General features: G+C 44.4%; 1 protein-coding gene across 1 annotated transcript in view; it reads left to right on the top strand.

Annotated features, from left to right (window-relative positions):
* NSG1 (neuronal vesicle trafficking associated 1) overlaps positions 1-18,096 on the top strand; it is an 85,721-nt gene that overhangs the window by 28,238 nt on the left and 39,387 nt on the right. The window lies entirely within an intron of this gene.

Here is an 18,096-nt window from a genome sequence, read left to right as displayed (position 1 = left end):
CTATTATTCCCTGTTATCAGCTATTTAAGGCCGGGTCAGGCTGACTGTAGGATTCTTCAGTAGGATTTTGCACAAACAATATGGAAAAAAAGCCTATTAATGATCAATACTTTAAATCACATTCACTTGTTGAAAAACTGAAAAATATATACCATCTATACACATCTGTGAGCAAAATTGACAGCTCTTGTGCCTTAGATTGGGTCACGTAAAAAGGACCTTTCGCTGGATTTCATAACCTAAGTGCCTCCTCCAATTCTCGCCGATCCACTGATTCTGGAACAGTTTTTCTTTTTCTTCTGTGCCCCTCCATTCCAAAGTTATGTCCCCATGACCATCAATGGTGCAAATTTTCCTTTCAACCAACTGGGTGTATAAAACAGAACTTCTCTGTGGGCGGGACGGTGTTTTGATTGGCCAGTGTCAGACGAGAAAAAAAGCAAACACCCAGTGAGAACTTGTGTGGTACACGCCCAGTTGGTTGAAAGGAAAATTTGCACTATTATTTCCAAGGGGTATAATTTTGGAACAAAGGGGCACAGACGAAAAGTAACAACTGTTCCAGAATCAGTGGAACACTGACAATTGGGGGAGGGACCCAGTTTAAATGAATAAAAAAAATACAATGAAAGGTCCTCTTTAATTCCAATTGGGAGACAGTCCCCCACATTATCTACCAAGGCTTCCATTTCATCTGTGATTTTTAACATTATTAGGCCATAAGGTGGCGCTGTTTTGTTGTTAAATAATCCACATACTAGGCTTGCAGGGTCTCCCTGCACCACATGTGTCACGCCAAGGCAGGCGGAGCAAGGTTATTGAACCCACTGTGGAAGCTGAACCTTAGGAACCAGCAGGATAAGGATGTCAGATGAATCAGCAAAGCTTTTTTCAGGTTATAAAGCAGGAGAACCCACAAGGGAGAACCCCCTGGGCTGAAACACAGAATACCCCTGAGGGAGCTCCGGCAAGCAAACCCCTTTACAGGGATAGACCCTGCGCAGCCAATGAAGCTCACGTGCAACAGCTCCAGAAACCAGAGGGTCAGACCCAAACAGGACAGTGATACTGGGAGAGGAGGAGCGAGAGGTCCAGGGAACCGGAGCAAGAGAACCAGCAGGGCCCAAGGATACCGTTAGAGTCCGAAAGTAAATGGTAGGTATTCAGGACAATGGCACTAGGGAAAATACACTGGATATTAGTTCAGGCAAGACAGAATAAGCAAGAGATGATCTGCAACTAAGCAGAAAACACAAGGTTTCCCAGGCACCTCCCAAAGGAGGATTGGCTGAGAGGACATTCAGGAAAAAGGGTGCGCTGGCCGTCTAAATGACTTCACAGTGGCGCCCACGCGCGCCCTATGCTCGCTCCCCTGTAACCAGGAAGTGAGGGAGCGGAGGAGACACATCGGACAAACGCTGAAGCCAGAGGGAGCGTCGTGGGAGCGTGATCTGGGTGAGAAGGATTACGGGGAATGCCTGCGGGCTGGCGGGACCTGATCTTCTTGTATCTTGGAGACGGGACCCGCCGGCCTGACCGCTACACATGAGTGTTTACTGTCAGATTGCCGAATACAAACCACAGTCCTCTGTCATTCTCTTAGGACTTCACATGATGGGATTTGCATATTTCCTATATATTGCCTACTACCGCTATGTCTTCCAGGCTCTCATTTTAGAGCCTACTGCTCAGGATTACTGGGGGGCCAGCAATCGGAACCTTGCTGATGAAAAAACTATTACCTAACCTGTGAATAGCTAAAAAGGTTTAATATCGGTAATAACCCCTTTAACCCCTTAATGAACTGGTGATTTTTAATTTTTTCTGCACTTTCGAATTTCCCTTACATTCTTCCAAGAGCTATCTTTTTTTTTTTTTGCCGTTGACGTACTCATATGAGGAATTGTTTTTTATGGGCCTAGTTGTATTTTTGAATGGCACCCTTAATTTATCATATAATGTACAGATAACTGGGAAAATGTTTTAAGTGATGTGAAATGGTGAAAGAGTAACTAAATTCTGCCATTATTTTTTGGGGTTTTGCTTTTACGGCCGTTCATTGTGCTGTCAAAAATGATCGGGTAACGTGATTCTCTGGGTCTGTTCTATTACAGATTGCAAAGTTATATGTATATTTATATCTTAGTGGTTAAAAAATGTTTCCGAACTTCGTAAAAAAAAAGAAAAAAAAAAAGAAAAAATTAGATTTGCGTCACTACTTTTTCAGATCCATACCTTTTTTTATTCCTTAGAAGGAGCTAAATGAGGGCTTGTATTTTTGTATGACGTGCTGTCATTATTATTGAGACCATTTTTGGGGTACATACCACGTTTTGATCACTGTTTACTGCATTTATTTGTTAGGAAAGTGTCATTCAGCAGGTTGCAGGTGCCAGGACAACCCATTTGCACCCCAAAATCAATTCTATGTATATGATTGACAGGAGGCATTAAGTTGTTAAACAGCTGTGACAAGGGTAACCTGGAGGGGGGTTGAGTTGTTTAAAGGCACAGTACACAGACAGAGTCCACTGAGCAAATGGCCAGTGAGCGCCCCCCATCCATTGCACATAGATAGACAGGACCAACACCGCTTTTCCCCACAGGTTACCTTCTTTTCCTCTAGTCACAGCAGTCCAGGCAAATAAGGGTCTGGAAGGCAGCTGTAATCCACAGACTTCCTGCTCTTTCTCTGACATGTGCTTCGGACGTACCCACAACGCCCACAGTGGCTGAGATTCGCAGTCATCCAATCACTGGTATCTGGGCGCGTGAGACCCCTTCAGTGAAGGCCCTTCCCAAGTCCTGAGGGCCTGTGTTGTAAGCCTTCAGTCTGTATAACTCCTTACTGCCGGGGTGTCGTCAGGTCCTTGTCCTCCACTGGTTTCTGGCTTGGCCGCCATCATGGGGGTCGCCCCTCCAGCTCTTCCGACCACCAGGCCTCGAACCTCAGGCCCATCTCTACCCGGGCCTTGGAGTGCCTCCAATCCTGGGTGACGCCCACAATTAGCAGCCTTGTCTTTACTTTTCGCACCAACAGCCACCATCTTTTCGGCCATGGTCAGGCGCCATTCCTGAGTCCACAACATCGGCTATCCACAATCCTGTCCCGGCGGGAAACACATCATAAGTCCCAATTTCAAAGTCACACATCTCAGGGTCGCTGTCAGCCGACAGCTCCATCTCTTCCAGTTCGGGCAGCACATCACATATTTCAGATTCACAGTCCCGGTCAGCCGCCATCTCTATTTCTTCTATGGTGGACACTTCAAAATCAAAGGTCTCACATATTCTATCCATAAGTCTTTAGACTGCGGGGGTCCGTCCTGCCGCGACTACGCCACTATGCCAAGTGTAACAAGGTTGATCGGGGGGTAGTTGTGGCGGGTTGTTTAAAAGCATAGTACATAGACAAGAGTCCACTGAGCAAACGGTCAGTGAGCACCCCCAGTCCCTTGCATACAGATAGACAGGACCAACACAGCTTTTCCCCACAGGTTACCTTCTCTTCCTCTGGTCACAGCAGTGCAGTCCAGGCAAATAAGGGTCCAGAAGGCAGCTGTACTCCAACAGGGAAAAGGAACTTTTATTGAACAAATGATGAAGGATGGACAAAAAGACAATTTCAACATTGGCTTCCTGCTCTTTCCCTGACACGTTCTGCGGCCATACCCACAACGTTCACAGTGGCCGAGATTCGCAGTCATCCAATCGCTGGCATCTGGGCGCCTGAGACCCCTCCGATCTGCGAGAGCGGGGAACGGACTGCGGGCGCGCCTCGGACGCTGCAAGCAGCGTCCACGGCGCGCCAGAAAACACCGGCACGTCGCTAGTGCGTGCCGAAAATGGCACGCGCTAGTGATGCGCGTCCCCATTGCTGTTAATGGGCGCGCTAACGGACGCGTTGCACGGCGTTAATTTCGCCGTACAACGCTGTCCGTTAGCGCGGTCCCATTAACGCAATGGGAACCTAGCCTAAGCCTTCAGTCCGTATAACTCATTGGTCCAGGGCAGCAGATCTCTCCCCTCCGGGAGTCTGGCAATGCCCCTTCTGTAGCACAGATCTGCCGTGGAGGACTGGAGGACGTACCCAGGTTTTTCTGCTTGCAGACAGAGACTTCCTGTCTGCTCTGGATGCTGCTGACCCAGCCCCCTAAGCTACTTAACTCTTTCCCTACTTCTAACACAGTCACATACATTGCAATAATAAACATTAGGACCAGGCAAACACATCACAATACATTAAGAATACATAACATATTTATTTACAGTGCACAGGGGGGTCACACGGAAGGAGAAGAGGGTGCAACTGAGCAGACCTGCCACCCCCTTACACAGCAGCCACTGGAGCTCAGCTCCCGTGGCTGCTGTTAGCTGTATAACACAGCTGGCAACTGCTTGGTGTGGTGCAGGCTCGGTTTCTGAGCCTTCTCCATACATCCACGCCAAACGTAGGGCATGCTATTACATCTTATGTTGGGAAGGGTTTAAGCTCTTGGGAATGCATAGGGCCCCCATTTATTAAGTGACAATTATAATACAGGTGTCTTCTTCTGTGACTGTGGGGTCTCTGAGCCTCTTTAGGGACCAGTATCTCAGTCTGCATCCTCTTTATGTCCTCTTCTGTTGTAGAAACCCATTAACTGCCTGTCTATATATTACAAAATTACATAATTTGAATACGACAGACGATAAAGGGGAATAAGGTTAGAATTAGATTAGAATAAGAGAAAATAATGCAATTTAGCAAATAGCGCATCTGCTGGGATTCATCACATCGCCCTTTAGCCCTAATGATGTTCTCCCATTATCATCTCTCTGGGATTATTCGGCATCCTGCGTTGCTATGACGTGCTGCTAGGAAACCACCGCATCACACGCAGGATATGTAAGACTTTATATCTCAGGAGCCAACAAGCCAACCGTGTGCCGAATCCTTTCGTGCTTATACCTACAAATGGATGGAGTCATTTGCAAGAATTTTACACACTTCTAATAAATTCACGATCTACCGGCCTTTTTGGAAACATTGTGGAGTTGCAGTTGTTGAGCTTAATGGAGTTGATTCTGACATTGTCCACCATCTCCTCTCATATCTTCAAGTCCAAGGTATGCAGATGATGGACCTCCAGTCCACTGCATTATCACACACAATGGTAATATGGAGCCACTTTTTTTTGTAAAAAAATGCAACATTACAATAGAAAATATGATAACCCAACTGATTGGTGTAGCATAAACTCTACCCATAAAAATTTGCCTGCAATGTGTCCATACACTTCCTTTGGGTACCTACTGGCATCCTTCAGTCAACTGTGATCATACTTCAGGACTGTTTGGCCCATCTGTAACAGGCTCCACATTGACCAATCACTTGGCCCATCTGTTTAAGGACCTGCTGAACAGGCCCCACATTGACCAATCACCAGGTCATAGTTCTATTGTTACTTGCCCTGAAATAGCCAGTTAGAGGTTGTATAGTGTCATCATCATGGGTTGCCACAAAACTATTACTTAATAGGGTGAAGAACAGGGCTGATACCAGCACCGGAAACCTCAGTAAGTGTTGGAACCCATTCTGCACAGGTTTCAATTTTCTAAATCCACCATACTCTACAACTGGCACCGAAGTGTAACTGTTGGGTTCAGAGCAAACGTATGTTTTAGTTTAACATCTAAAATACTTTTGCTAATCGTGGCACTTAAGAGGTTGGTAGAGGCAAATGTTAATTCTGACCCCCTGGGGTTGCAAGATGATTGTGGGATGCTGGAGGTACTGTCATGGGCGTACCCATGATCAAAACTGGGGGGGCGAGCCATGGTCGTTGTAAAATTTTAGAACGAAAAAGTTTTAGAACAAAAATTTTAAGAAAATTATATGTCATTATTGCAGTGCTTTATTAGTTATTGCGTCCGCAAAAAGAATGACCATGTCAGTTCTTTTTGCGCTTTCTTTCGGTGCTTTTTACTCACCTCGCCGGGTTCCCACAGTGATCGCTCCTCATCCCAGCACCGTAGGACTTGGCACAGGACCTTAAACAGCACTATGTGACTGGTGACATAGCCCAGGTCCTAGAGTCCGGTGGGGGATCGTAAAACACCGGTGGTCACTGGGGGAGCGATGCGAGGCAAGTATAAAGCGCAGGAAGAATAATAATAATATATATTTTTTTTGCTTATAGGCAGGCGTGAACCTATCCACACTGCTGCCTGAGGCGAACTTCAAAACGGCGCCCCCCCACAAACACATATACAGCCCCCCATAGGGCTCCCATCTCATATACAGCTCCCCCATAGGGCTCCCATATCATATACAGCCCCCCATAGGGCTCCCATATCATATGCAGCCCCCCATAGGGCTCCCATATCATATACAGCCCCCCCATAGGGTTCCCCCCTGCCCCTCGGTGGGTACGCCCCTGGGTACTGTCATGGCAGCCAGGGGACCGCTGTGTCTGTCATGTTTACTCATCCTTAAAGCCCAGCCTGTAACGGGGGTTTGGTAAATGTACTTTGCCCTGCAATATTACAGCATTACAACATATTGTACAATCGGTCAAAGGTTCAAATGCCCTTGGGGGACTGATAGAAAATGTAAAAAAATGTAAAAGTTCATATTATCCCCATTTTCCCTGAATGTAATTAAAATGTTAAAAAAAGGTCACATATTTGGCACCATAGCATGAGTGACTGCCCGGACTAATATAATATCATAATATTTATTCAATATGGTGAATGACAAAGCTAAATCGAAATGGCAGAATTGCTGGATTTTGGTCACGTAATTTTCCAAAAAAATAAGATCAAAAGAGTTCAAAAAGTCAAATCCACTCTAAAATGGTAATAACGAAATCTAAAGCTGGTACTGCAAAAATCAAGCCCTGATACAACTCTATTGAGAGAAAAATAAAAACAAGGTACAATTCTTGGAAGGCAAAGAGGAAAAATCTATAGGGAAGAGGGGCCTACTGGGACTCCCACATAAACCTGGAGCCGACCGTGGTTAAGAGGGTGGGGATTTCTTCACAAAGAAAAATAAATGTGTAAAAGACTCTCCCACGCCAAACTTGTGACATCCCCTGCTAGGTCTCAGAGAGGTGCTCATCTGTCCATATAACAACTGGAAAAATATTGGAAGATTGAGTCCGGCAACATTAAATTTATAGAAAATGCATAAAAAGTAAAAAAGTACAGGAAAGAACGTACGACAGGTACCACTTACATGTTTCAGCTACGACTAAGAGTTGAGCACAGCTCGAAACAAGTGATACCTGAGGTGGGTTCTTTCCTGCTTGCTGGACTTTATATATATATATATATATATATATATATATATATATATATATATATATATATATATATATATATATATTCCAACATTTTTCCCAGGGATTTTTCATATACTGTCAGACTACTGTAGGTGAGTATTTGCTGTCCGAGCGCGATACAACAAAACATCAAATCACACTCGGACCAATTTTATTCTATAGGGTCGTGCACTTTATTATTATTATTTTTTATCATAGCGTCATTTATTCCATGGCGCTTTACATGTGAGGAGGGGTGTACATAATAAAAAACAAGTACAATTATCTTAAACAATACAAATCATGACTGGTACAGGAGGAGAGAGGACCCTGCCCGCGAGGGCTCACAATCTACAAGGGATGGGTGAGGATACGGTAGGTGAGGGTAGAGCTGGCCATGCAGCGGTTTGGTCAATCGGTGGTTACTGCAGGTTGTAGGCTTGTCGGAACTTGTCCGATTTGTTTCCTCAGACAGAGCCGGCTCAAGGAAAAACAATTGCTCCATGCCCGATATTCAGATCAAAATCGGCCATTCAAGTCAATGATTGAGTCAGTGGAAACCATCGTACTGCTTCTACGATGAAATCTGAGTGCAGTCCAATTTCCGCACACCTACAGAGTGGAGAAATTATTTTGTCCATCATGTTCGAGAATCGGATTGCACTATGTTGATCAGAGTTTGGTCACAGTGTCATGTGTATAATTCATCCGATATTCTCAGATGATAACAAATTTGCTTGTGTACACCTAGCCTAAGGGAAAGATTTTCCAGCCATTAGGAAACATTATTGGGATGGCGGAACTCAATCGATTCTCCCATTGTGTTTTTTAGTCTGGAGTATTTTGTGAATCAGTGCTTCCAGCGGGTAGTCTTCCATCCCTACTCATAAATCTCTTTAATAACTGCATTCATGTGAATATGGAACAGTCTGCAGCTATTGCCGACCATATCTATTGTCATCATCATCCCTTCTCCCAGCTGAGGAGAGCATGAATAATAGATGGTGCTTCATAAATATGGTAATTAAAAGGGGTGTCATCTGGAGCTACCTCCTGGGTCCTCGTTAATTGAGGATCATCATGTTCGTCGTTGCTGTTGTTGATTTCAAGAGACCTGAAGGATGTTTTTGCTACAAAGGCAAATATTTAGTGTAATTAAATGATGCGTTCGGCATTAACTACATATCTGGTTGCCAATCCAACTAGTCCTTACCAATGTTCCTAAAACAACAAGTTGTGTACAGCATCCTAAATGTTTAATGCTCCCCGAATTATGATTGAGTCTAGGTAGCGGATTTTAGGTTCTGGGGAATAGTTTTTTTTTTTTTACATAGAATTGTGTAAGTACATAAGGATCGATGTGGACCGACAGCACTGGAGATCAGAAGTTTGAGGCATATATCAGTTGGTCAGTTTGGTACGGCACGACGGAGATGGGGTTCTATAATGACCTTGTAAAACATGTTCTGTTCTGTGCTTCTCAAGCCAATGATTCTGTCTCCAAAGAGATCACATCAGATGCAGGATGAGGGACAGATGCTGTAGGTGATTGATCAGGGTGCTACTTAAAGTGGATGTATCACTTGCAGGAATTATTACATTTTTTACTCAGTGTAAATGTGGTTGTTCTCCTGAACATGGCGCTATTTTTCTTTTGTTCCTGTGCCTCTATGTTCCTGAGATATGGCCCCCACTTCCCTGTATGTAAATTTAGTCTTCTTACCTAACCAGGTGTGGTCACCAAGAAGACGTCCACAGAGAAGAGTTAGGGACCACGCCTCCTTGCATAACCAGACTAGATTTACATAAAGGGAAGAGGGGCCCAGATCTGAGGAATGGAGAGACGCAGAAAGGACATAAAAGCAACACCGGATTCTGGAGAACAGCGGCAATTAACTCAAGTTAAAAATGTACATATTATAGACAAGTGACTGGTCCACTTTAAGGGATTGTCCACTTTAGCTTTATTTTAATAGATGTGCTGAGATCATGATTTTATGGCACTTACTGATATATACAAGTGCTTCTCACAAAATTAGAATATCATCAAAAAGTTAATTTATTTCAGTTCTTCAATACAAAAAGTGAAACTCATATCTACTATATAAAGCTGAATGTGTGTGTGTGTATGTGTGTGTGTGTATGTGTGTGTGTATGTCCGGGATTGGCATCTGCACCGTCGCAGCTACAGCCACAAAATTTTGCACAGTCACACGTCTGGACCCCGAGAGCGTCATAGGCTATGTTGTGAGGTGAAATATTAACCCCGCGCTTTCCAATTCACCAAACAATTTTGCCCCTATCTACATAATGGGGAAAAAGTGAAAGGAAAAGTGTTGGAAGCGTCGCAGCTACAGCAACAAAATTTTGCACAGTCACACGTCTGGACCCCGAGAGCGTCATAGGCTACGTTGTGAGGTGAAATTTTAACCCCGCGCTTTCCAATTCACCAAACAATTTTGCCCCTATCTACATAATGGGAAAAAATGAAAGGAAAAGTGTAGGAGGCAAATTGACAGCTGCCAGATGTGAACAAGGGGGACTTAAAGAATGAGAGCGATGGCGCCAAAGAGTATATACCGTACAGTTGCTAAGGTGGGGCCCCGACATGGGATACTCACCACACACGGGGATATGAACACACACAAAATGCGCCACACACTACCACGTGCTTGAACACATATTACCCTCAGCACACATTTCACCACAAATACACCAACCTCGCCACATAAAAGTCAAAACACAAAAGTTGCCACTCAAAACTCGCCACGCGCAGAACTCGCCACATGCAAAAACTAGGCTCTTGCAAAACTCGCCACGAGTGCAAAATTCTCCTCATGAAAAACTCGCCACACGCAAAACTTGCACACGCGGAAAAATTGCCACATGCACAAAAGTTGCAACACATGCAAAAGTTGCCTCACACAAAACTTGCACATACTCAAAAGGCACCACACATAATACTCGCAACGCGCAAAACTCGCCATGCGCAAAACTTGCTGCACACAACTTGCTACACTAACCTGTCACATGCAACTCGATACACAAAAAGTTGCTACACGCATGTTGCCACACAAAACTCATCTCACAAAAGTCGCTACATGCATGTCGCCACACGCAACTCAACACACACAACTTGACAAACGAAACTCGCCCTAAAACACACACAAGTCTGGTATTATCCTTCAAAAATAAAAATCTGATTAATAAGCAGACAAACTACAACAATTGCACCATATAGGAAATACGGCAGCTGTCAGTCACATGACCTGTCTATTATGTGTATGTGTGAGCTAATATATACTGCCAGGGGGAGGGCTTCCTGTTGGCTGGGGGTTTATCAGGTTGCCAATTTAGCTTACAAATACTGAGGTAAAAATACTGAGCAAATAACGTGTGAACGAGGTCTAATACAGGAGGAGATGACACACAGGTATATACTATATACAGGGGAGATGACACACAGATATATACTATATACAGGAGAGATGACACACAGGTATATACTATATACAGGAGGAGATGACATACAGGTATATACTATATACAGGAGGAGATGACATACAGGTATATACTATATACAGGAGGAGATGACATACAGGTATATGCTATATATAGAAGATGACATGCAGGTATATACTATATGCAGGAGGAGATGACACTCAGATATATACTATATACAGGGGAGATGACACACAGGTATATACTATATACAGGAGGAGATGACATACAGGTATATACTATATACAGGTCCTTCTCAAAAAATTAGCATATAGTGTTAAATTTCATTATTTACCATAATGTAATGATTACAATTAAACTTTCATATATTATAGATTCATTATCCACCAACTGAAATTTGTCAGGTCTTTTATTGTTTTAATACTGATGATTTTGGCATACAACTCCTGATAACCCAAAAAACCTGTCTCAATAAATTAGCATATCAAGAAAAGGTTCTCTAAACGACCTATTACCCTAATCTTCTGAATCAACTAATTAACTCTAAACACACGCAAAAGATACCTGAGGCTTTTATAAACTCCCTGCCTGGTTCATTACTCAAAACCCCCATCATGGGTAAGACTAGCGACCTGACAGATGTCAAGAAGGCCATCATTGACACCCTCAAGCAAGAGGGTAAGACCCAGAAAGAAATTTCTCAACAAATAGGCTGTTCCTAGAGTGCTGTATCAAGGCACCTCAATGGTAAGTCTGTTGGAAGGAAACAATGTGGCAGAAAACGCTGTACAACGAGAAGAGGAGACCGGACCCTGAGGAAGATTGTGGAGAAGGACCGATTCCAGACCTTGGGGAACCTGAGGAAGCAGTGGACTGAGTCTGGTGTGGAAACATCCAGAGCCACCGTGCACAGGCGTGTGCAGGAAATGGGCTACAGGTGCCGCATTCCCCAGGTAAAGCCACTTTTGAACCATAAACAGCGGCAGAGGCGCCTGACCTGGGCTACAGAGAAGCAGCACTGGACTGTTGCTAAGTGGTCCCAAGTACTTTTTTCTGATGAAAGCAAATTTTACATGTCATTCGGAAATCAAGGTGCCGGAGTCTGGAGGAAAACTGGGGAGAAGGAAATGCCAAAATGCCTGAAGTCCAGTGTCAAGTACCCACAGTCAGTGATGGTGTGGGGTGCCATGTCAGCTGCTGGTGTTGGTCCACTGTGTTTCATCAAGGGCAGGGTCAATGCAGCTAGCTATCAGGAGATTTTGGAGCACTTCATGCTTCCATCGGCTGAAATGCTTTATGGAGATGAAGATTTCATTTTTCAGCACGACCTGGCACCTGCTCACAGTGCCAAAACCACTGGTAAATGGTTTACTGACCATGGTATTACTGTGCTCAATTGGCCTGCCAACTCTCCTGACCTGAACCCCATAGAGAATCTGTGGGATATTGTGAAGAGAAAGTTGAGAGACGCAAGACCCAACACTCTGGATGAGCTTAAGGCCGCTATTGAAGCATCCTGGGCCTCCATAACATCTCAGCAGTGTCACAGGCTGATTGCCTCCATGCCACGCCGCATTGAAGCAGTCATTTCTGCCAAAGGATTCCCGACCAAGTATTGAGTGCATAACTGAACATTATTATTTGATGGTTTTTTTGTTTGTTATTAAAAAACACTTTTATTTGATTGGATGGGTGAAATATGCTAATTTATTGAGACAGGTTTTTTGGGATATCAGGAGTTGTATGCCAAAATCATCAGTATTAAAACAATAAAAGACCTGACAAATTTCAGTTGGTGGATAATGAATCTATAATATATGAAAGTTTAATTGTAATCATTACATTATGGTAAATAATGAAATTTAACACTATATGCTAATTTTTTGAGAAGGACCTGTATAGAAGGAGATGACATTCAGGTATATACTATATATAGGGGAGATGACACACAGCAGGTATATACTATATACAGGGGAGATGACATACAGGTATATATATATACAGGAGATGACATACAGATGTATACTATATATAAGGGAGATGACAAACATGTATATACTGAGGTGATGAGGTGAAAATGAGAGGTGTGAGGTGAAAATGAAAAGGTGTGAGTGCAAAATGAGAGGAGTGAGGAAAAATAGTGGAGTGATCAGAAAATGACAGATGTGAGGTTGAAATGACAAGTGTTAGGGGGGAATGAGAGGAGTGAGGGAGAAAATGAGAGGTGTGAGGGGGAAAATGAGAGATGTGAGGGGGAAAATGAAAGATGTGATTGGGAAAATGAGAGGCGTGATGGGAAAATAAGAGAAGTGAGGTGCTATAACTAACCACAGATATTTACTATGCCCAGGCAACGCCGGGCTCCTCAGCTAGTATTATATAGAGTCATTACAAAGAGAGTGATCTATTTCAAGTGTTTATTTCTGTTAATGTTGATGATTATGGCTTACAGCCAATGAAAATCCAAAAGTCATTAACTCAGTAAATTAGAATAATTAACAAAAACACCTGCAAAGGCTTCCTCAGCATTTAAAAAGGTCCCTTAGTCTGTTTCAGTAGGCTCCACAATCATGGGGAAGACTGCTGACTTGACAGATGTCCACAAGGCAGTCATTGACACACTCCACAAGGAGGGTAAGCCACAAAAGGTCATTGCTAAAGAAGCTGGTTGAGGCGACCATATATAACCAGGATAGGGGATATTACAGTACAAAATTGACCATTTTTTGCTTCAATTTATTCCCCTAATTTCCTCCTCTAAAACCTAGGTGCATCTTATGGTCTGGCTGGTGCGTCTTATAGTTCAAAAAATACAATACGATCAGAGAAAGCTTTGGCCCACAGCGCCCACTGCCCCTCTTAGCTGCTCAACCCTGCTTCTCCAAAACCAGCTTCTCCACCATGACAGAAGATCAGCTCTCCACCCTCCTGTCAAGATCACACCTCACCACCTGCACGCTCGACCCGCTCCCATCCCACCACATCCCTAACCTTTCCACGGTCTTCATCCCAACCCTAACGCACCTCTTCAACCTCACTCACAACAGGTGTCTTCCCCTCATCCTTCAAGCATGCCAAAATCACACCCATCCTCAAAAAGCCCTCCCTCGACCCATCCTGTGTGTCTAGCTATCGCCCGATATCTCTTCTCTCTTATGCCTCCAAATTACTGGAGCAACACGTCCATCTTGAACTGTCCTCCTCCTCCCTCTTTGGTCGGTTACAATCTGGCTTCCGTCCCCATCACTCAACTGAAACTGCCCTAACTAAAGTCACCAATGACCTAACTGCCAGGAGCAAGCGACACTACTCTGTCCTCCTTCTCCTGGACCTACCTTCGACACTGTTGACCACTCCCTTCTGCTACAGATCCTCTCATCTCTTGGCATCACAGACTTGGTCCTGTCCTGGATCTCGTCATATCTGACAGACCGAACATTCAGTGTCTCCCTCACCCACACCACCTCCTCACTTCGCCCCTTGTCAGTCGGTGTTCCCCAAGGCTCTGTTCTTGGACCCCTACTCTTCTCCATCTACACCTTCGGCCTTGGACAGCTCATAGAATCCCATGGTATGCAGTACCATCTCTACACCGATGACACGCAGATCTACTTATCCGGACCTGACCTCACCTCCTTACTTACCATAATCCCTCACTGTCTGTTTGCTATTTTAGCCTTCTTTTCTGCTCGCTTTCTACAACTGAACATGGACAAAACAGAATTCATCATCTTTCCCCCATCTCACTCTACCGCAGACCAATCCATCAATGTCAATGGCTGCTTACTTTCCCCAGTCCCATACGCCCGGTTCCTCGGAGTGATCCTCGACTCTGCCCTCTCTTTCAAGCCACATATCCAAGCCCTTGCCTCCTCCTGCCGTCTCAAACTCAAAAATATTTCCCGGATCCGCACATTCCTTGACCCCGACACCACAAAAACGCTAGTGCATGCCCTTATCATCTCCCGCCTTGACTACTGCAACCTCCTACTCTCTGGACTCCCCTCTAACACTCTGGCACCACTCCAATCCATCCTACACTCTGCTGCCCGACTAATCTACCTGTCTCCCCACTATTCCCCAGCCTCTCCCCTATGCCAAGCCCTTCACTGGCTTCCTATCGCCCAGAGACTCCAGTTCAAAACCCTCATAATGACATACAAAGCCATCCACAACCTATCTCCTCCATACATTTGTGACATGGTCGCCCGGTACCTACCTACACGCAACCTCCGATCCTCTCAAGATCTCCTTCTCTACTCCCCCCTCATCTCTTTTTCACACAACCGCATCCAAGACTTCTCCCGTGCTTCCCCCATACTCTAGAACTCTCTACCCCAACACATCAGACTCTCGCCTACCATAGAAACCTTCAAAAAGAACCTGAAGAGTCACCTCTTCCGACAAGCCTACAGCCTGCAGTGATCCTCAACCTACTGAACCACCACACAACCTGCTCTACCCTCTCCTAGTGTATCCTCACCCATCCCCTCCATACTGTGAGCCCTCGCGGGCAGGGTCTTCCCTCCTTATGTACCTGTGTGCCTTGTTTTTTTTATTTTTTTTCTCACATTTAATGTATTTGTCTATATTTGCCCCGTATTCACATGTAAAGCACCATGGAATAAATGGCGCTATAAAAATGTATAATAATAATATGGAAATCAAGGTCCCTGAAACTGGAGGAAAAGTGGAGAGGCCACAATCCAAGCTGCTTGAGGTCTAGTGTGAGGTTTCCACAATCAGTAATGGTTTGGGGAGCCATGTCATCTGCTGGTGTAGGTCCACCAGCCGTCTACCAGGAAATTTTAGAGCATATCATGCTTCCCTCTGCCGACAAGCTTTTGGGAGATGGAAATTTCATTCTCCAACAGGACATGGCACCTGTTCACACTGCCAAAAGTACCAATACCTGGTTTACAAACAACAGTATCACTGTGCTTGATTGGCCAGCAAACTCGCCTGACCGTAACCCCATAGAGATTCTATGGGATATTGTCAAGAGGAAGATGAGACACCAAACCCAACAATGCAGAAGAGCTGAAAGCTGCTATCAAAGCAATCTGGGCTTCCATAACCCCTCAGCAGTGCCACAGGCTGATCGCCTCCATGCCATGCCACATTGATGCAGTGATTGATGCAAAGGAGCCACGACCAAGTATTGAGTGCATTTACTGAACATACATTTTGGTACCTGTAAGTGGTACAGCACCAGGTGTATGTGATTCAGGGACAGGACAAGCTCTGTAGGTGGCAAACAGGTGGTATTAGAATGATGTCTCCTTAAAGGGATTGGCCACAGGCTGCACAGCTCTCCTGTTCTCAGATTAGCTGAGATGGGCGAGCATCTGACAGAGTAACATAGTAACATAGTTAGTAAGGCCGAAAAAAGACATTTGTCCATCCAGTTCAGCCTATATTCCATCATAATAAATCCCCAGATCTACGTCCTTCTACAGAACCTAATAATTGTATAATACAATATTGTTCTGCTCCAGGAAGACATCCAGGCCTCTCTTGAACCCCTTGACTGAGTTTGCCATCACCACCTCCTCAGGCAAGCAATTCCAGATTCTCACTGCCCTAACAGTAAAGAATCCTCTTCTATGTTGGTGGAAAAACCTTCTCTCCTCCAGACGCAAAGAATGCCCCCTTGTGCCCGTCACCTTCCTTGGTATAAACAGATCCTCAGCGAGATATTTGTATTGTCCCCTTATATACTTATACATGGTTATTAGATCGCCCCTCAGTCGTCTTTTTTCTAGACTAAATAATCCTAATTTCGCTAATCTATCTGGGTATTGTAGTTCTCCCATCCCCTTTATTAATTTTGTTGCCCTCCTTTGTACTCTCTCTAGTTCCATTATATCCTTCCTGAGCACCGGTGCCCAAAACTGGACACAGTACTCCATGTGCGGTCTAACTAGGGATTTGTACAGAGGCAGTATAATGCTCTCATCATGTGTATCCAGACCTCTCTTAATGCACCCCATGATCCTGTTTGCCTTGGCAGCTGCTGCCTGGCACTGGCTGCTCCAGGTAAGTTTATCATTAACTAGGATCCCCAAGTCCTTCTCCCTGTCAGATTTACCCAGTGGTTTCCCGTTCAGTGTGTAATGGTGACATTGATTCCCTCTTCCCATGTGTATAACCTTACATTTATCATTGTTAAACCTCATCTGCCACCTTTCAGCCCAAGTTTCCAACTTATCCAGATCCATCTGTAGCAGAATACTATCTTCTCTTGTATTAACTGCTTTACATAGTTTTGTATCATCTGCAAATATCGATATTTTACTGTGTAAACCTTCTACCAGATCATTAATGAATATGTTGAAGAGAACAGGTCCCAATACTGACCCCTGCGGTACCCCACTGGTCACAGCGACCCAGTTAGAGACTATACCATTTATAACCACCCTCTGCTTTCTATCACTAAGCCAGTTACTAACCCATTTACACACATTTTCCCCCAGACCAAGCATTCTCATTTTGTGTACCAACCTCTTGTGCGGCACGGTATCAAACGCTTTGGAAAAATCGAGATATACCACGTCCAATGACTCACCGTGGTCCAGTCTATAGCTTACCTCTTCATAAAAACTGATTAGATTGGTTTGACAGGAGCGATTTCTCATAAACCCATGCTGATATGGAGTTAAACAGTTATTCTCATTGAGATAATCCAGAATAACATCCCTCAGAAACCCTTCAAATATTTTACCAACAATAGAGGTTAGACTTACTGGCCTATAATTTCCAGGTTCACTTTTAGAGCCCTTTTTGAATATTGGCACCACATTTGCTATGCGCCAGTCCTGCGGAACAGACCCCGTCGCTATAGAGTCCCTAAAAATAAGAAATGACCAACTGCAAAACAGCTTTCTCGTGTGTAGTGTTTTTTTTTTTCAATTGGACTCATGTGGTCACATGCTTCTCTATCAGCAGCCACTTTGAGAACAGGACAGAGGTGAAGTCTCTGAAGGAGGCGGGATTAGTAATTACAGGAGGAAAACTTCTACTACTTATATTTCAGTAAGGAGAGATACAGCTGCTCCAGACTGGAGAGCAGTGGGAACAGACATCAGCTCAACAGGATCGTCCCCACTCCCCAGGCAGAATATGGGACCCGAGACCAGGATGGGAGCTAATGAACAGATTGGACCTGATTGGTCCATAGAGAGGGCAGGGAATAGGAAATGTTGACCTACTTGAACTGTACCCCTGTATGTGATGGATACCTTGCCTCTTAGTAAAGTTTAACCGTTGGAACAAAGATTTAGACTCTCTGGTGCTTCCAGGGACTAGAATTCCAGCAGTACTCATC

Source organism: Ranitomeya imitator, chromosome 1 (genome assembly GCF_032444005.1).
Source record: "Ranitomeya imitator isolate aRanImi1 chromosome 1, aRanImi1.pri, whole genome shotgun sequence".
NCBI classification, from domain to species: Eukaryota; Metazoa; Chordata; class Amphibia; order Anura; family Dendrobatidae; genus Ranitomeya; species Ranitomeya imitator.
Note: the sequence above shows the minus strand (reverse complement) of the source record. Positions and strands in the feature narration are given on the sequence as shown.